The sequence below is a fragment of the Uranotaenia lowii genome, chromosome 1 (genome assembly GCF_029784155.1).
Source record: "Uranotaenia lowii strain MFRU-FL chromosome 1, ASM2978415v1, whole genome shotgun sequence".
Taxonomy (NCBI): domain Eukaryota; kingdom Metazoa; phylum Arthropoda; class Insecta; order Diptera; family Culicidae; genus Uranotaenia; species Uranotaenia lowii.
Genome location: NC_073691.1, coordinates 100,863,459 through 100,883,992, shown reverse-complemented (window position 1 = coordinate 100,883,992; position 20,534 = coordinate 100,863,459). Strand labels below are relative to the sequence as shown.

Here is a 20,534-nt window from a genome sequence, read left to right as displayed (position 1 = left end):
AAACGACATTTGGTCAATTTCTCGCTCGTTCGGAGATAGTAAACCCGGATTCCGGAATGCTACAGAGTTGCTTTTATTATAGGTAAGTTATTTTTATTTCAGTTAATTATCAAAACTAAACAATTTCGCATTTCCTTTTTTTCAGGCCGAAACTTAAGTTGGTTTGTCGGACCAGGACTACCAACAAATTGAGGGACACAGCTCATTCCTTCAATCACGACAGCTATCGGATGCCGAATTAGTGAATCGGGCTTTGAAGCGATGCCTTTATCAGTGGTACCCAACAAACACTTTTTGCTGAATAAACGCTGAAAAAATATCGTGGTTCAATTTTTAATCAGCAATCTGGCTGAAAGAAGGTCTCGAAAATTCACTAATTCACGTGTCTTCAGCCTTTAATCATCTTGATCTGGAGAAGTTATTCAGCAAACGTCATTAAACGTCAATTGACGGATCATCCAAAAAAAATAAAATAAAAAAAAGTCAAATGTCTGTCTGTCAGATGTTTCGCACCCACTTTTTCCCCTCTGTGTTGTTTTTTTTTTTCGTTTCAACTGCCCCGACTTTTAAACCTCCGGCTTGTTGGTCGCATGCCGCAGTACGCAGAACCAATCATGAAGTCTGCTGCGCGATGAAAATTTGTCGATCTTAAGCGACCAACATGCCTCTCAACCGAATATTTTTTTAAAAATAAGTGTGAGAGAAATGCAGTTTTTTTTTTCAGTTTTGGGCACCAAAAATAAAATTTGTGAGAAAATTTATTCTTTATTTCAAAATTAAGCTAAACGAGAAATCATCAAAAAAAAAAATCCCATTGCATAAAGAAAACAAAAATTCCCCTCTCATTCCAATCAAGCCGCCATCATGCAAGGCAATTTTACCACAGTTCACAGTCTGTCAAATTCCAATGGTAGCGAATGGTTGAAAAAAGGCTGAAATAGTGTTATGGAAGCAATTCTTCAACTCCTTTCATTGGCTGCACTGAGACTTCTTTAAACGCTGAAACATGGTTATAGTTTGTCTTTATTCAACCATTAAGCTGAAGCAGCAATTACGCTTTAGCTCAGCTTTTGTTCAGCGAATTGCCGTTCTTAAGCAGCCAAAATGTTTATTGGGTAGCCCTTCCAGCGGGACGATAATTTTAACCTGTTCCCGAGGACATCAGTTACAATCAAGGTGAGTCTAAGTTGCAAATATTTGCTAAAACTTTACCCTTTCATAATACGCATGTGAATCACCTGGCGCGAAGAAAATTTCCCATAGAAACAGGCAGACTGAATGGGGTTGATTCACAAACATTGATTTTTATATTTTCCCCTTTGTTTTCAGATGTCGCGACCCAACAGTAATCGGCCTTTGCATTCCTGGTCCCGCCCTTCCGCAGTTCGTAAATTTTAAACTAATGCGATACCAGACGATCGTGATGCAGATTCCGCTTTTGAAGGAAGATCTGCCCTACAGGAGAGCGGAAAGCATAAAGAAAAAAACACAGTGTATATGGTGTATATTGTGAAATCATAAATAAAAAATCAAAATGCCGTTTTAATTGGTGTAATAAAATTTATTCCATTTGAAAAAAAAAACCCTTATTTAAAAATTAATGTATTGATTTACATTAATCAAACCGAAATAATTATAAAGAAATGAAAATATTTTTTTTTCAGTCCAAAAATCTTTTTACGTTTTACCCAAAATTTTTGCTATTTTGCTAAAAATTCTGGATCATTTTCAAAAAGGGCCTATATTGTTTCAACAAGGATGATAAGTTCATTTTCGATCATTTTATTTTGTCGATATAATCTGAATTATATTTGTGCTTTTTCTCAACCAAAATTTTTATTATTTTTGATCCAAATTTGATTGTTTTTACAAGATATTTTTCTGCGTGCATGTGCTGTCACTCGTGATGCCAGGACGGTACTCAGGCACACTCACTGTGCTTTGGCAAGGGCCCTACTCAGGTACCACAACATTCATCTCTTATTATGATACAGTAAATTAAAGTAAACAATTAACATTGAAGACAAAAACGATAATGAAAATATTTGAAATAGAATTTCAAATACTTATAAGGTGATTCAATCAAGACGGTTTTCATTTGGCTTGTTAATTATCAAGCGTAATTTTTTTCTTGATGAAGCACAGTAGTTTCACGATGCCCCGACAGATGGCGTATGATTCTGGGCGACTTGTAGTTGTATGGATTCAAGCGCCTCTGATCAGTCTGGGTATCTGGTGTCTGCGATCTAGGCCACTTAAAATATAAAAGTATGCGTATAGCATGCAAGCTTGTATGCAATTTTTCCCTATACGCGTTCACTTGTGTGCAATGTTGGACTACCTCCTTCTGACCTGTACTAAAACATTCATGCATTGTTTCCAACTTGTACAATTCTTGAAAAGTTGTGGTGCCATCCAGGAGATTCGAACCTCGATCTGCAGGTTGAGAGACGCGCACGCTACCACAGAACCATGCCTGGTGCATTGGAATGAGACCTTCAAACTTCCAATAGAAGTTATCGAAGCATTTGCTTGCCCAGCAGAAAAAAAAACAACAGATTGTATCAAAAGAGTTATAATCATTTTTTTTAACGACCAACACAAACATATTGATATCAAAGCTATATCTAAATAAGTTAATAATATCTCGTTGAGATGGGTTTGTGCAACAATTTTGATATGCTCTCCTGATTGTTTTATTTTTAAAAAAAACCATCTGACATAGTTGTCTTAATGATATACTTAATTTAAGGTTACATAAAAGTTACATTGCACGAACGATGATGTTTCTAATTATTATTTCTCAATTCGCCACTTAAATAAGATTCAATCCGTCGTTTAAAGGTTGTTGTACATACATTGAAGTCAAAAAGCGTATAAAAACGTAGAAAAATTATTTTTGCGGAACGTAAAGGGTCGTTACTACCATACCGAGTGCTTCTTGATTCTAGTGAAAGCCAGTCACGATTTCGCAGAGCTCTTTCAGGGGCATAGATATTACATCGAGAAAGAAGCCATGAATAATCGATTTCATTTCGTAAAACCTTCGCCACGAACAGTGACTGGCCGATGGCATGACGATCCGAGAGTGTGTGAAGTCCCAGTAGGGCACAACGCTGAGCATACGGTGGCAGGTTAAGAGGGTTCTCCCAAGGCAATTCCCGAAAAGCATATCGTACGAATCTTCTTTGAATTGCTTCGAAACGCGCAATCCACACAGCTTCAAATGGCCACCACACTAGGCTTGCAGATTCTAATGTTGAACGAACCAAACAGCAGTATAGAGCTCGCAGGCAGACAGGATCAGTGAATTCTTTGCTCAAACGTAAGATAAATCCCAGCATCCGGTTGGCTTTCTCGATAGTTGCAGAGTAGTGGTGCTTGAAAGTGATATGACTGTCTAGAATAACACCAAGATCTTTAATTTGGTCTACACGATGCAATTGTTCGCCCATAATATTATAATCGTGCACGAAAGGTTGTCTCCTGCGTCCAAATGTTATGATACAACACTTAGCAACACTTAAAACTAGAAGGTTGACTGCACACCAGTTCACTACTGTATCGAGGTATTGTTGTAATTCGTGGCAATCAGTTGGACTGTTTATGGTCAGAAATATTTTCAGATCATCCGCATACAGGAGTACTCCACATCCAACAAGAAGCATGTTAATATCATTGCAGAACAGCGTGAACAGTAATGGGCCCAAATTACTGCCTTGTGGTACCCCTGAAGTTGGAATGAAGTCGATTGATTCAGCAGAGCCAATTCTGACAGCTAAACGACGGTTTGTTAGGTAGCTCCCGATCCATACACACAGTCTTTCGTAAAATCCTAAATGTTGTAGCTTCTTAAGCAAAATTTCGTGATTCACTGAATCAAACGCGGCAGTAATGTCAGTATATATGGCATCAATTTGCTTGCCGCCATCGATATTGGATAAACAGAATGATGTGAAAACTGCCAGATTTGAGGTTACTGATCTTTTGGGAAAAAATCCATGCTGATTTTCAGAAATCCAACTCCGGCACGAAGAAACCATTGCATCGTTGACGATCCTCTCCAAAACCTTTGAGCAGGTAGCTGTCGTAGCCACAATTAATTTAATTTTTTTTTTAATATAATTCGCTTGAGCGAAAACACGTCTTCCGTTGCCAAAACTCGTTGATAAACTGAGTTTAAAACTCTCTGATTTCTTTTTCCAAAACCTTCCACCCGAAATCATCATGTAATGTGCTGCCATCTAACTACTCAGTACACAAACATCTTAACTGAAATAACTTCATACTTTACTTCAGTTTTTCCTTTCGACAAGTTTCTTCAAACCCGTTCAGTGTACCAGAGGTACTACACGCTAACTTTTGGCTACCCCTTAAAGGCGTAAAAATGACCCGTTATTGAGAACCCCCATGATCTGTCAAATAACGGGTCTTTTTATCGGGTCAATATTACCCCTTATTTCGGAAAAGGAAAGTCCGCTTAAAAAGGGTCATTTTGAAACTTGCGAAGTTTCAACTAGTTGATACTTTTCTTTGTCCGTCGATGTGATTATGGAGAGAAATTTCGGTAAGGTTTTTATTTCATATTAAACTTCTTATATTAATCAGAACTGGTTTTCATTTAGATAACTTCGTGGTGCACCAGATGGATTTCGACGACACAAAGAATTCAGCTGTGGATAAGAAAAAGCTGGTAAGTTATGTATTTTTATTTTATTTTCATAATCTAAAGTTCGATTTTGTTTTAGGATTTGCACAAAGAAATAAGCGGACAACCAACGAATCTCAGTACCATCCCCGAAAAAAAAACAACATGAAAAAATTTAAAAAAAAGTGTCGTAAAATGTGATAGTTTTATTAGATTCTAATTTTCAGCATTCCAATAAACCAAAATAAAAATTATTTTTTTGTTGGATCTATTTCTTTCTAGCGAACAAAATTCCTTTTAGTAAATACTCGAACCTCCACCAATCGCAGGTGTTTCAAATAAGGGGTAATTTTCATCCGCTACAAGCGTTATCAAGGTGAGTACCCCTTAAAGGGTACAACGGCTTTATCCCGAAAAAGGAGTTCTCCCAGTCTTATCGAATAACGGGTCAAAAGTATTCGTTAAGGGGTAGCCAAAAGTTAGCGTGTAGAATAATAAACGAAACGTCAAACCAAGAACCATCACCCGCACGGTAAACAAAGTTACTCTATTCTGTATAAAATTTCATACAGTTTCAAGAAAAGTGTCTCCACGCACTTTTATGTTTAGGCGTTTTATTCAGAGCGTGTCTATAGAGCTTTTATACATTTGCGAGCTTTCGGCCGGTTAGTCAATTCTGTATATTTTGACATGGGGATGCCCATGCATTTTCAATTTTTCTTCAGAAAAGTGAAAGTTAATGAAATTTCTCTAAAAAAATCATAAAAATTTATTTTGCGTAGCAATAAAATCTTTATTATTGTTCATAAAATATAAGACCAACAATCGTGGTACCGAAATATTGTATTTCAAATATTTTTTTTCGGCAGAAACTCAAACCTTAGGGGGCATCCATAAATTACGTAACGCTCCTATGGGGGGGGGGGAGGGGGTTAGCTCGAACGTTACGAATTGTGACATAGGGGAGGGGGGGAGGTATGCTCATCGTTACGTAACGATTTTTTCCTTAAAAATTTCAGTTTAATCGCAACTTTTTTGTGTCATGCAATTTTGGCAGAATGATATGCAAACCAAAATCAGTTTAAAATTTGTAAGCTTCAACATGATTGAAACTGGTTTGTAATCTTTCTTCTTTAAAGATTCTGAAATAGACTTCTTGAAAAGTGTATTGAATATCCGTGAAATAACCGTTAAAAAAACCCTATATTTAGGTACATTTACCCCATAGAACTCAATTCAACCTTAAGACGTAAATTCTACTATTTTTTCTCAATTTATTCAAAATATGCAATTTTGATTCTTGCGACTAATATTACTCAATGGAATATATTTCGCATAACAAATAGGCTTCTTGAACAAATTAAAGTAAACAAGGTTGATCATCAGTTTACAAGCAAAGAGCAACTCATAACAAGACAATCAATTTACTTTATGAGAGAGTTATCATCAATGAGTACTAAGAAGCGATTTGGATAGATCGATATTAATTCCGTTTTTAAGAACGTTAGAAAATATATGTTGAAATAATTTTTTACCTTTGAAGATGAGTGCGGGGGGGGGGGGGGGGTTATTATCAACGTTACGTAATTTTCATAGGGGGGTACGTCGAAGCGTTACAATTTGTGACATACGGGGGGGAGGGGGTCAAAAAAGTGCAATTTTTGCGTTACGTAATTTATGGATGCCGCCTTATATGGCTTAACTTGAAATTTCCTTGACTTTCCGTATCGATTCACATTTCTGTTACCTTAAGGCCGGGAGGGAAATCAGAATCTGAAAAAAGAATTTATTTTTAATCTTTTGCAATAACAGAATAGAATCAATTTGTATTGTAACAATTAATTATACTGGGAAACTAAGATTTTTATTTAATCGAAAATCTTGGGTAAAATTTTGTCGAATAGAAATTATAAATTTTGTCTGATTAGGAACAAACATGATTCATAAAATATTTTTGAGATACCTTTTCAAACAGTTCCGATGAACTGACCAGACCGAGACGGTTGCTCCCTCAAGCTGGTAGAATGGCAGAACTTTTCGATGCACAGCGATCGAAGATTCAACTGGGACGATGGCCGGATTGGCACTAAGAATATTTAAGGTCAGATCCAACATCTCTTGGTTCAGCTCGTTCCCCAGCTGTTTCTGCAGTATTTGTCCTGTACCTGCGCTTTGCCTTCCTGTTCCTTTATCTTAAGAACCGTCTGTGCTGCAGTTAAAAAAAATTGGATAGGGAAAATAGCAATAAATTTCAAGCGTCTTGACACTTTGTTTAATGTTGTTTGACATACCTTTTCCTATGTTATGGGAGTTATTAAGCAAACACTAGCGACACCATGTCCTCCATAGAAGAGTTTCGATTAGTTAGGGAGCTTTTGGAAAGCTTTCGAAAACGGCCATACATTTGTCCTAACTCTAAAACGTCAAAAATTTACCTGGCATCGCGGATTAACTTTTGCTGTTGGCGGATTCTGATGCCGTTTTCTGCTGTGACCTTTCCACTTTCTTCGGCGTAATCGAATCGGGAATGGTTCTGCGTGTGACATATCCTACTTCTCGGACGCGGAGACTGCTCCAGCCACTAAAAATGTAACATAGTTATAATAATGATTATTGTTCTTCAGAATTGAATTCTTCATTCTTACACGCAGAAAAATGAAATTTAGTTTCAAAGGAAAGTGCCGCAAAAACAAAGGATTTTTTCCTTTGATTTTGGGACAAATAAAAATTCCTTTGATTCAAATGCATTTTCTTTTCTTTCAAAGAAATGCTTTCCTTTGAATCAAAACTTTTTCTTTGTTTCAAAAAACAAAATGCTTTTGATTCAAAAACCTTTTCGTTCGATTTTATATAATATTCCTTTAATTCAACGGTATTTGGATTTCAATTTCAAAGCATTTGTTCTTCAATTTTAGGTTTTATTCCTAAAAATTCTAGTACTACATATTAATTTTCGTCCTATTGGAAATAAAAAGAAATTAATTATGGTTTGAAACATTTTATTTCTCTGTAAGTAGATGTTCTATCTTTTACCACTTCACATCATCGATTTTCCCTTATATTGAATTTTTAAACCGGTTCATCTGTAAATAAAGAGTAGAACAAAATGTACACATGAATTTTTTACATAGCGCACATAATACAAATTTATTACAATTACGACATTAAGCAAAATAATTCTAACAATGAAGAAAATATTTTTTTTACACACTGAACTTGTACTTACTGAACGATATTTGTTGGTAGCCAGTTGCCAAAAGGGTTTTGGCGTCAGCCGTTGTCTCCCTGGACCGGATCGGAACCGATTGCAACCGCTTATAGCCGGAGGATTGGAACAGTCAGTACAGTTACCTCTTCAAATTGGTTGGATGAATGGTTGCCCTAAAAAATTTTGACATGTTGACAGTTTATTTAAAATTGAATTGATTTTAAAAGACCTACCTTGGAGTCCACTATCGTTTGCCCTCTCGTAGCTGTCGGAATTTTCCGACGCCGGATCTCTTGAATCCGATGCTGTCTGGGGTTGCACGGCAGGAAGATTCCGCTGATATAAATAAGTCTGACTGGTTATCGAAAAAGCTTTTCTCCGACCCGTTCACCGAACAGAAGCTAATGAAGATGTGTCAAAAAATAAATTCTTTAAATTTAAATTCAATACTTTGATTTAAAAACTTGGAACATTTGTTTAAAGGAAAAATAGTTCGGTTCAATATAAAATTTACTTAAATCAAGGAAATAGGATTTTGTTTCAATGTACACAAGGTTTTTGAATCAAAGATGTATTTTTTTTATATCAATGGTACTACTTTTCGCTGCGTGTACTCAATAAACCAGTCGTCTGGCGCCTGGCGGCCCATGCAGAGCGGGATTTGCCTCTTTCGACGTTTCCTGATGCACATTATCGGATAGCGGGTGATTTTTCTTCTACTAAACCCAATCTGAAATGAAAAAAAAACAAACAAATTTTAACATCAACTCACCAATTTCCAAAGCCCCATTGACGAGAAGCGACAGATGATGATGATTTTACAACAAATTAACCGCAAATATCAAAAAAATGTTTGACTGTTACTCCATCATCATATCAGAAAGCTCAAATGATTTTTCTTTTTTTCGCTTCGATATCCCTTCAAATAAAATTCCAACAACAGCAAAATTTTTATACAGAGCTGAATAATTGAGATTTAGTTCAAAACTGTATACTGGCAACTAAAAACTACTCAGAATTGAATTGGGGATATGCAGATTATGAACAACAACCGATTAGTTATGCTGAGTGTGTAACTGCAACACATTTTAAGAATAACTCAATTTTTCCGTGCGATAAATCATCGAGCAAAACAAAAGAATCATTTGCGAAAGTGGGTCGATTCCTTGATTTTCTTCGAACAAGGTAAATTGTTTGTTTTGATGGTTTATTCCTATTTTTTTCATTCCAGGCTCTTTCTACCACAGCAGCTAGCGACGTGACACCTCGGTAATTACGCACGTCCTGTTTGTCACCTTTTTTAAAGATAGGGCTCATGAATGATCTCTTCCAGCTGGCAGGAAATTTTTGTTGTTCGAAGGACAGGTTGAATATGTGAGTAAGTGGCTTTACCACACGCAGAGAAAACTAGGCTTTTGAACCAAAACAAAAATGATTTTGTTTCAAAACATTCATTTTTTTGAATCTAACTCCTGTTTTATTTGAACCAAAAACTTTTGTTTTTGATTAAAAAAAATATTTTTTGAAACAAAGAATTAATTCTTTGAACTAAATATTTTTGGATTTTGAATTTATGCAAATACTTTGATTCTAAATAAATGTTAATTGAGCTTATTTCTTTTAAAACAAAGTCAACTTTTTTTAAACCAAAGGAAAATGTTTTTAACTTGAAGAAATGATTCCTTAAAATAAAAACTTCAGCCTTTGATTCAAAAGATATTTTGATTTGCCTTGCAAGAAGAATACAAAACCGAAAAATCGAATCAAGTTTGGCCGGTCGTGTAAAAGTGTAGGTCAGAGTTAGCTATATTAGAAGGATTCAGGAAGAAGTATGGTAAGTATGTTAATTAAAGAGTGAATATTGAAGATTTTCTATAAGTGATTGCGTTTTTACAGAACCAGAGCCGAAGGATGGTTTCCGTGGATGCCTCAACCGAGATGAAAGCTGGGCACGATGACACCGCTCCAAATCCAGCGGTCAGCTCGACAAAAATTTGGACCGGATCGATTTTAGTGAACTAGTTTGTGGCCAAGTGTTTCATCTGTTGTAAATAAAAATAAATTTAACATATAAATTTCTTTCTATTTATTTTTTGAAATTCCTAATAGGAATTTCAAAACAACAGGAAATATGTCCTCCAATGAACCAATCTTTTTAAATCTAAATCTAAATAACATTGTGGCAAACGAAAACAACTTTGTATCAAATGAAACTGTTTTTTGTTTCAAAGTATTAAGATTATGATTCAAAGATTTTTCAAAAGAAAAATTCTTTGAAACAAAGGAAAATGTATTTGAACCAAAAGAATTTTTATTTATCCCAAAACCAAAGGAAAAAATCCTTTGTTTTTGCGGCACTTTCCTTTGAAATAAAAAACTTTTTCGCTGCGTGCAGTACGGCGCTACATCTTTTTAAAACGCACGAAGGTATGCCATCTTTACCGGTTGAGGTAGAAAACTTAAAATTATTGATAGCATCAAGAACCATTTCTTCGGTAATAGCGAAGACTTTTCGCACGCCAACAGATGCGAATCAATATAAGGCGCACCACCGACGGCGGCCGACTAACTTAGTTGTTGGGCGTTATCCCGTTCGGTCAGCTGCGAGTGCTGCAGTGGCGTAAAAGTCAAGTGCCAAGTGACCAGTTGTGATACGTTTTTTTTTGCTTTGCGGTTCCTGGTAATCGTCTTGGACGCTTTCGGAGGCCGACTGTCAACCTGGACGCTGGGACGCACGGAACACGGGACGGACCGTGAGAGCGATCGGGGCCCGCTGGTTCCGCTAGAAACCACATTGCGCGGAATCGGTTGTTTTCACGACCATAAATAAAGTCTTGAAAGAGTACCTGAAAGAAGATCGCTCTCACACGCCTGAGTACGCGCAAGCAGAAAGGCCGAGTAAGTTATTAACTAAAATCGAAACCTACAAGTGAAAAGTTCCTAAATACCGTTGATTTTCGCCAGAATCACCATCGGCCTTTCTTTTGACCTCTGGTTTTTCGTCGGAAGTATCCGGATTCAGCAGAGGGAAGCTGCCCTGCTGGTCCGTGAGAGCTCTCACGTTTGTGAAGAATTGTTTTATTGGCCAATTAGTTTTGTTAGCTTTTCTTTGAATACAAAATTGTTAACAAAAGAGTGTTAAAATCTTTTTTGAACCATTTTCCTCACAACAAGCTGCAGATCCACGACTTCCCGCTAGCCGCCGGGCAAAGTAACGAATTGCTGGCAAATTCCTTCGGGAATTTGGCGCGTAAGCCAGTAGTTTTATTTCGGATTTTGTTGTTCAAGATTTTCACTTTTTTCAATAGCCACAAAACGTTACATTTGGCGCCGAACGTGGGGCTAATTTTTTTTTGTAAAACTTAAATTACCTGGTGATCCGGGATTTTTATATGAGAGCCAATTTTTGTTATTGATTGAATTTTTATATCGTTTCGAAATGGAGCAAAATAATCGAACAATTGACGAATTGATTAATGAGATGAGCTTTAATGATACTGATATCATTCAAGGTGTCTCCACTCCTTTTCCTTTTCCACATTATGAGATCCGAATTGTTAGGCTTGTGGATCCCGCATAATCAATTACAATATATAGAGAATATTCTATATTGTCTCTAAACGTTATCGTTTATTGTAAAGTGAACAGTATATGTACAATAACACAGACCATATTAACAATCTGTATTATGATTATCTGTTAAAGTACCATATGGGGAAAGGGCTGTTAAGCATGTTTACCATTCAAAAAGAGCGATTTTTTCGAACAAATATTTCATGCTACATTATTGGATACGGTTAAAATATCATCCACTTTTGGCGAGCAAAACAATCTACCTGAATGTTCTAGCTACGTTGGAATACAAAATCATAGATTTCATCAACTTCAATGGATATAGTTTGCTTATAGTAGTTTGTAGTAAAAATAACGCTCAATCATACGTTCCGCATATTGTAAAATATTTTTAAAAAGAGCTTCCCTGTACCATAACCAATATAGTTCCAATTCTTTCCCACAAAAAATAAAATAAAATTAAAAAATTTAAATGTTGAGATTTTTATTTTTTATTTCTGATATTATACATGGATTATACAATCTTACCTATTTGTGCAGATCTGCATTGTTCAGCCTTTCAGTAGATTTTTTTTCCGCTCTCCGCTCAGCAGAGATCTTTGTTTCTGTAATTTCATTAGTTTTATTTAATCTCACTAGTTTTTATCGATAATATAATATAGTTTTACTTACTTTTCGCGTTCTGTGTGTTTTTCTCAGCGTGATTCTTTTTTTTCGGAGCCATTTTGAACACAGTTTTCAGTTCCGAACCTGGCGTGGGGTTGCCGACACAAATTTTAACGAAGTGAAGTGAAAATTAGCAGATGCTGAACCCAAGAGCGAAAAAATGCATAAGCTCACAACTACATCTTAAAATAACAATATTAGTTATTATCCGCAAGAGGTGAAATGATAACGACTTGTCTAACTCATACAATGTTGTCAATGTTGTTTTTTTTTTTAATTTAATGTCTAATGCTAAGAAAATATAAGGAAACTTTGTCGTACACTGTTAGAGTCCTGGATAAGGTCCAGAGACAATATTCAAAGGTTGCAAATTTTTATTCTCTTATTATACTATACTTACTAAATCATATATCATATTGTCACTGTCACTGATACGATCCTGTCATAATTTATTGAGGTAATAAAATTTTGAACATGTATAATGAAATGATACTTGGAAGATATTTCATACTGGTACTGCTACCAATATATTAAGTTAATAGTTAGTACTATATCCCCAACTGTTTTTAATTATGCGGGATGTGACGAGGACAACGAGCGTCTCATACCTGGTACCAGCGGTAAACTCCGGAAGTGGTTGTGCACGTGGTTCCTGCGGCGACCTTCGACACGGTAATTGGCGATCCGTGTGGCGGAAGATCCCGATTGCTGTCGAGAGTGATGACGTAGACAGCAACCCCTTGACTTGCCTGGCAGGATGGACAGCTTTGGAAGGGCCGGAAATAGCGTGTGTGGACTCCTTCCAGACGGTGCGTGACTTGCCTCGAAGATACCCGGTCACGATTTGCAAGATCCGGATTAATCGGGAACCTCGAGCTCCGACGAATCCTGTGCAGCCCCGGTGACGATACCTCACGACCGAATTTATTCGGGACAACGGCGGATTGCTGGAGACTACACCGGAAGTGATAACACGTGGTGTGTTGTGGTATCACAATTACGGGAAGCTGTTCCTAATTTTTTGCGACCGTTCACTCGGACGGTCCGATACTCAATGTCCGTCCTCTCGTTGATTGTCAGTTTTCCCTCCTCCGCCTACAGTGATGCCGGTTTTGCTTTTCGACATCATGTTCTCGAAAGACCCATGCAGCATAATGGAAGGAATGAGGGATAGGACAATGGAAAGGGAGATTGGATATACACTGAGGAAAAACTTAACAAAACACGCAAACCTATCTGCCGTTTGTTACTTTGTTCGGTAACAATTACCTCCTCGTCAGGAGAAAAAAAAATTATAAAGTATAATTTTTTTTTTAACGTTACATAACTTAATCAGTCCTTATATAACTAACTGAAAATTTGATGCAGTTGACCGGTTCAACTTGTTGTAATATTATCCTTGAAACCACAAAATACACTATTCATCGATAGAAACAGTATGTTTTCCTAGATTAATATTCTATACTAATTATTTATTTTATTATTAATAATAAACAAAATTTGATTATTCTATTATAAGTAAGGAAGAATAATAATTTATATTACTATTATACTTATTCGCTAACATGTGAGAATGATTTGGGTACCCAATCATTTCTACTACATTTCTATTTCCAGTGAATAACTGATTTCAATGCATAATATATTTTCTATCTCTTAAAATATTATGCGCAAGTTTTTTCCGTTTTCGATATCACTAAATCGAGGGGCTTGTGAAAATTTACCAAGCTACGAATAACAATATCGTGTTTCTTATCCCTCATGTTTAATTTAAATCTAACTTTTGAGTTTTTCGATTGTGCGTGTAGCTATGTAAACAAAGAATGAAATTACCAGACCAAGAAGAAAACAAGTAAACATTCTACCGGTCGGTTACCAAGTGGTTTTATTTTCCGCAGGTGAAATCATTGAGATTTTCGTGTTCGGAGGGTTGGATAGCGGTCCAGCCACGGTGTTTCGATTGAACGATGGTTCCTCCTGTATCCGAAACAAAATTACGGTATTTTGTTCTAACGGTAAGAAAATATAACGAAAGGAAAGAGTTAAAATTTTGATTGTTGTTGAAGCGGTTTTGTTTTGGTTTCCAGATTCAATTGCGGTTCAACGACCTGATAGTAAACTAGGTCAATAGGTGGAATATAACGGTGAGTAAAGAAGAGGTACTGATCTTTGACTGAATTGTATTTTTTTTTTTTTACATTTTTCTTTCAGATGATGTGTTTCAAAATGGAAATAAATAACTTCTGAAGATGAAGTGAATCGTGTTTTTTTTTTGTAAGCCCAGCTGAGGAAATTCCTACTTAAGCGGGTTTCAAATTATCGGTTGACCAAATTCCCAAAGATTTACCAGACAAGTCTGAAATCTCGTAAGAGGATGTCCCTTGTTTCCTGACAATTTTAGCCGGAAGATATTGAGCACCATATTTGGCATTGTACTGCTCGAGTGCATTGGACAATTTCATGTTTCGGCGATAAACGAGATCACCGACTTTAAAACCTTTGGATTGACGAGGATGTCGAAGATTATAAGTTCTTCTTCCTTTTTGGTGGGCGATTTCCAAATTCTTTTTTACCAGTTCCTGTATTTGGTGGAAAAGATCGGCTTGTTGCTGCTGCGTGTCATCGGAATCCCTGGGAAATCGTTCGTGATCATTTCCCTTCAAAAACATTTCGTATCCGTGGGTGGTGAAGTACGGAGTTAAATTGGTTGCGGAGTGAATCGAAGTATTCAGTACCGTTTCCACTTCCGATAGTTTTGTGTCCCAAAGCTTCTGGTCACCTCTTGCGTAGGTTCGAATTGCGGCATTGACTGTTCTGTTAACTCTTTCAACAGGGTTCGCCTGCGAATGATATCTAGAATTTAGCCAATGCCGAATGTCGAATCTATTCAAGAGGGACTTAAAATCTTTGGACAAAAAATAGGAAGCGTTATCGGTAATGATTACTTCGGGAACCGAGTTTCTGAGAAACCATTGGTCTCTTAGTGCAATACAAAACGATGAGCTATCTATCTTCCGGAATGGCAATACCATCACCCATTTGCTGAACAAATCAACGATCGACAAAATGTATTGATTTTGCTTTTTGCTACGGGGCAAAGGCCCAACAAAATCTAAGGCTATTATCTGCCATGGGTGCGTGGTGATTCGTTGGTCTCCCATTGGAGGGGCCATCGCGGTGCTGGGAAACTTCGTTTCCTTACAAGTGGCGCACATGCTAACGTTATCACGGATCTGCTTAGTCATTCGAGGCCAAAAGAATCGTTGCTGAATCCTGGACAATGGCCCTTATTCTGCGCCGCGCGTGACGTGATGATTGTCACCTCACCTCGGAGTCACCGTGAGATTTGTCACCTTATTCCCGTAGTCGATGTGGGTAAAGTGACAGAGGTTCATTCGTAGGTGAGTGACTGAGTGAGCTCATGTGTCAAACTAGCTCGGTTTGTTTTGTTTTGCTCGCGTTTCCGAATTTTAAAATTAGTTTTTAAATCAACAACTGCGAATTTCGGTTCGAGAAAGACCACAATCTAATTTTACGGGGTTAGCAAGTCGTCCAGGCCGGATTTGGAGCCGACATTTGCAGCGGATGAGCCGGTAAGCTGACTGATTGGAGCAGAAAAACTAACCGCAAATCAAATGCCCAAGCCGGCGGATGAGTCCACCAACAAGTCATCATAAAACCCTTAAAACGGATTTAATTTAGCTTATCCAAGTAAGTAAGATATGAGTTTTGCAGGCAGCTTCTTTAAGTATCTAAATGTGGTTTTCTCCTGTTTTTTTACTAAGTTATTTAGTGCCTGACTAGCCTGAAGAAAAACGTCACGCTGCTGGGGAGACCTATTAATTTAACCGTTTTTTTTAATTTTCGAATGGCAGCAGCGCTTGCCGTATTAAATTGTAGTTTGTTAAATTTATAGTTTAGAAGATCATTTGAAAAATATAAACTTATTCAATTAAAAACTTACTCCTCACTTGTTTTATTATTCAACTTTAGTTTTTCATTTTAAGGTTCAATTTTGGATTTTTGTTAAGAACTCGATCAGGAAATCTCCTTTGATTTTTTATCATCAAGAATTTTTTTTTTCTAAATTGATATAGAAAGAAGTACGTGAATCGGTTTAATTGTTTCTTAAAATATCATACATTAGTATAGTTTAATATTCAGAGCCTAACCATTCCACTTTACATACATTTTCGATTAAATTCCTATCTCGTCACCACCTGAAAAGGTACCGACAATTCTCACCTTAAATCGTCACCTGAATGCGACGATTCTCACCCACGGTGACTACGAGAAAAGGGTAAGAACTCACAAAGTTCATCCGAAGTGACGCTCGTCACCTAAACCGACTACTGGAATAGAGTGACTTGGGTGACTCAACTATCATCACGTCACGCGCGGCGCAGAATAAGGGCCAATGTACGCTCGAACCCTGGATGCATGGAGTCATCATGACCCTCTTGGATGATTTTGAGACGAGCTTCGGGGGCAGGAATTTCCTTCCATGCATAATTTGTGTCCTGTAACTTATTAGGTTGGGTTACGTACTTGTACAGAACGCCATCCCGAACCTGAGTGTCGACGAAATCGTCGGGTTGATGAGAAACTTTTTCTAGTAAGTCATTATACCAATCCGCGTCCGCTGCTGAGCACACGGTTGCCACGCTGCGTGACAGGGCGTCTGGGACAATGTTGCCCCGCCCCTTGCGGTGAACGATGGTCATATTATAATGCTGTAAGGCCAGACACCACCTGCTACAACGAGAGGCTGTCTTCCATTTCGCCGTCATGATATGAGTCAACGCGCTAGAATCCGTAATGAGGGTAAAGTGACTACCTTCTACGTAGCCCCTAAATGCATCGATGCACAATAAGGCAGCCAGTGCCTCCTTCTCACAGGCATGATAATTGCGTTGTGGAGTTGTTAATTTATGTGAGTGGTAAGCGATTATTCGTTCTTGTTCTTGCTGCTCCTGGGTCAAAATACCAGCAATAGCTACATCGCTAGCATCTGTTTGAATGCAGAACTCTTTTTCGAAATCAGGAGCAGACAAGATGGGGGCCGAGATTAACTTTTCTTTAATCTGATCGAACGAATCTTCTGCAGATTCAGTCCAGACCAGAATCTTCGATTTTGTTTTCAACATTTCAGACAGGCCAGCAGTTATACCACTGAAATTCTCGATGAATCGCCTGTAATAGTTGGCCATTCCTAGGAACCTTCGGAGTTTAGTGATTGTCGTGGGCCGTTCGTATTCAACGATGGCTTTTATTTTCTCCGGGTTGGCTCGGAGACCGTTTGTCGAAAGTAGGTATCCTAGGAATGGCAACTCACGGACACAGAATTGCGACTTTTCGATATTTATCGAAAGGTTTCCTGACCTCAGTCTTTCTGCTACTTCGTTGAGAAGTCGAACGTGGTCCTCGAACGTCTCTGATACGATGATGATATCATCAAGGTATACAAAGACGTTCGGTTCGAGTTCTCCGTGGCCAAGGATTTTGTCCATTAATCGAACCAATGTGGCTGGACTGTTCACAAGTCCGTAACAACAACGAGTAAACTGGAACATTCCCCGGCCTTGTACACTGAACGCAGTGAACCGCCTCGAAGATTTTTCCAGTGGAATTTGAAGAAATGCTTCGGACAAATCAATTGTGCTCAGGTACTGTGCTCGTGGAAGCTGTCCCAGTATTCGCGCGGGGTGAGGAAGCGGATATGCATCTCGGATAGTCCGCTCATTTATTTTCCGAGCGTCCAGACAGAGGCGTACTTTGCCGGACGGCTTTATAACTGGTACAACATTAGAGGACCAATCAGATTGGGCGCGTTCTATTATGCCTACCCTAAGCATTCGTTTCAGCTCTGCTCCTACCTTTTCTTGAACTTTTGGGGAGAGGGCATAAGGGTACTGACGAACGGGCGGTTTCCCTTTCCACTCATCAGCGATCTCAATACGATGCTCAGCCAATGGGGTTTCCGTTAGGCAGTCGGGTTGTGCTACTAAGAATTTTAGCTTCGTTTTCTCTTGCGTAACTTTCTGCTTATCAGTTAACTCTATGGATTCACAAATCATTTCAGAATCTGAATGGAGTTCCTCTTCAATGACGTGGCAGTCTCGAATAGAAGGCCAAACTTCGAAACTATCCCAAAAATCCATGCCAAGGATACAATCCACTGACAGGTTTTGGACTACGAGAGTTGGTACGATTTTGATTCGTTCTGCGAATTCATACGGGACTAGGAGTTTTCCTAGAACTTTCAATTCAGAACCATTTGCGGATCTAACGGTCATCCTTTGCGAAAGGGGTTTTAGCTTAAGATTTTGAAATCGTTTAAACATTTTTTCGTTGATTAATGTCAATTGACTACCGGAGTCTAGAAGTCCTTTGCAAGAAACTCCATAGACAAGAATGTCAGCATAAGGACGATTATCGTCAAAACTTGAAAGGGAAATATAGTGAACCTGGGTTGACGCTTGAGCGTAGGCATTTTCCAAGACCGGTTCCCAGAGTTCGGAAGGTGTGGTGTTAAGCGGAAAGGAATTTATACGCTGGGATTGGACGGTCGGCGATTTTCGATCGTCTGCAGCCCGTTTTTTTTGCAATATGGGCAATTCTGCGTTTCGAAACCCTTAAATCCGCATACCATGCACAATACACCTTTGTAATTTCGACACTGTTCTAACGAATGCGTTGTCTGCCGACAATACAGACATTCGAAAGTGCGAGGAGGGCGGTGAGAATTTATAAGTCCTTCTAGGGTTCTGGTGGTTTTAGAACCACTAGCCTCTCGCAAGTCTTCTTCAGGTGTTGGGTTGGGAATTCCGGTTTTCTCGTACTTACTTGGCGGTTCGTTTCTAGCTTTTGGGTTGAGAAATGTTCCTTTCGCTGGGTCATTTTTGTAATTTCTCGATTCTGGCTGGTTTGGTGGTCGAGTACTGACTGGTCTTACATTGGACCTATTACTACTCTTAGGTTGTCGGTCCTTGGTGACCATGTTGGTTGATTTATCAGCTGCAATCACCTTTGCGTACAGCGAGAAGTTGGAGGCATTAATCGTGTGGCCTGCTTCTAGTAATTCTCTAAGATTAGATATCGGTTTCCAAAGTAAAGACTTTTTATAATCAATTCTCATATTTCTTTTTAAAATATCCAGTTTTTCGTGGTCGCTCATTGAATTGTTCATGGACCGAAACATGCTCTCCATGTCATAGTAGAATTCTTGGAAGGTTTCGTTCCGTTGCTGGCGGCGAGAGTAGATCCTGGTCCGAACTAAAGAGTCTAACTCAGGATGCACAAAAGCCTTCTTTAACTCTACCACTAAGTGGTTCCAATCGTTCAACTGGCCTGCTGACCTCATGGACATGTACCAATTGAGCGCAGGTCCAGTAAACAGATGAAAAGCCGAGTCAAAAAGAGATTCTACGGTTGTGTGTTCGGATAAAGCAAGTTGCGAAACAAGGCCCAAAAACTCGTTGAGCTTTAGACCCTGGTCGGTACCGGCGTATTTGTCCAGTTTCCATTTGGAGACTGCGAGCGATTTGTGATGGGAGGCGTGTCGTATATCTTGATTGAATAGTTGGGATTCTATAGGGTTCATATTAGGGTTCCAATGTTCCCGCCGAGGATGAGGATTTGAATTAGAGACTGAAGTGGTCGGCACGGAGTACGAATTTGTAACCGGCGGACACCACGACTGTTGCTGGTTGGTAACCGCTCCTATCGGTGTAGGGTGCGAGTTTAAACCGTGAGATGCCATCGAATGGTGGGCATTAGGAACTGACAGTGTCGGTGCTTGGGAATAATTCGGGAATAATGACGATGGATTTATGACTGGTCGGGTTTCAATTCTTACTCTTCTCGGAATCGGTGAATGGGCAGATTGATAATGATCGGTAATAGGTGTCTGGAATAGACCCGCGGTGGTTGGAGGGTCTGCCCAACAGGTTGTGGGTACCCCCGGAGTTTGTCCTGCTAAGAGCCCTGGCCAGTAAGCATAGCTTACTGGTGGTATTCCAGGAAACGGGTTTTGTGGTGGCCAGTTTGACAGTGTATGCTCCGGATGAATATGGCCAACCAGTAGGGTACAGATTTGTCAAAAGAGATGGGTTGTTGGTTGTTAACGAACTAGTCGAGGGGTGATTCGTAGGTAAGATATCGTGCCGAAATGGAAAAGGATTCCCGGCTACAGTATTGATACTGTTCAACGATACAGGAGCTGATGAAATCAAGGCGTCTGATCGGCTGCCTGTGCAAGGAGTTGTTCCTGTAGTAAAGACGAGATCATTAGCGCCTAATCGTGGGTAATTTGGGGTATAATTTGGTATGGTATGATGGTCCGATGGACGATGAGAAGAAGTATCACCTGCCGTGGAATAACTAGTAGAACCCGAAAAACTTTTTGGTACTGTGCCGGTGCATGTAGTGGTATTCGAA

General features: G+C 38.6%; 1 long non-coding RNA gene across 3 annotated transcripts; it reads right to left on the bottom strand.

Annotated features, from left to right (window-relative positions):
* Nucleotides 1-7,630: 7,630 nt before the first annotated feature.
* LOC129738557 (uncharacterized) lies at nt 7,631-9,026 on the bottom strand. Of its 3 annotated transcripts, none has more exons than XR_008735549.1 (4): nt 8,629-9,026; nt 8,090-8,257; nt 7,875-8,029; nt 7,631-7,731 (listed from the first exon to the last, which is right to left on the bottom strand). It is a non-coding gene; the product is annotated as an uncharacterized LOC129738557 (long non-coding RNA). The 3 variants fall into 3 exon arrangements; XR_008735550.1 differs by lacking the exon at nt 8,629-9,026 and adding an exon at nt 8,455-8,614; XR_008735548.1 differs by lacking the exon at nt 8,629-9,026 and having other exon boundaries at nt 8,090-8,609.
* Nucleotides 9,027-20,534: the final 11,508 nt, after the last annotated feature.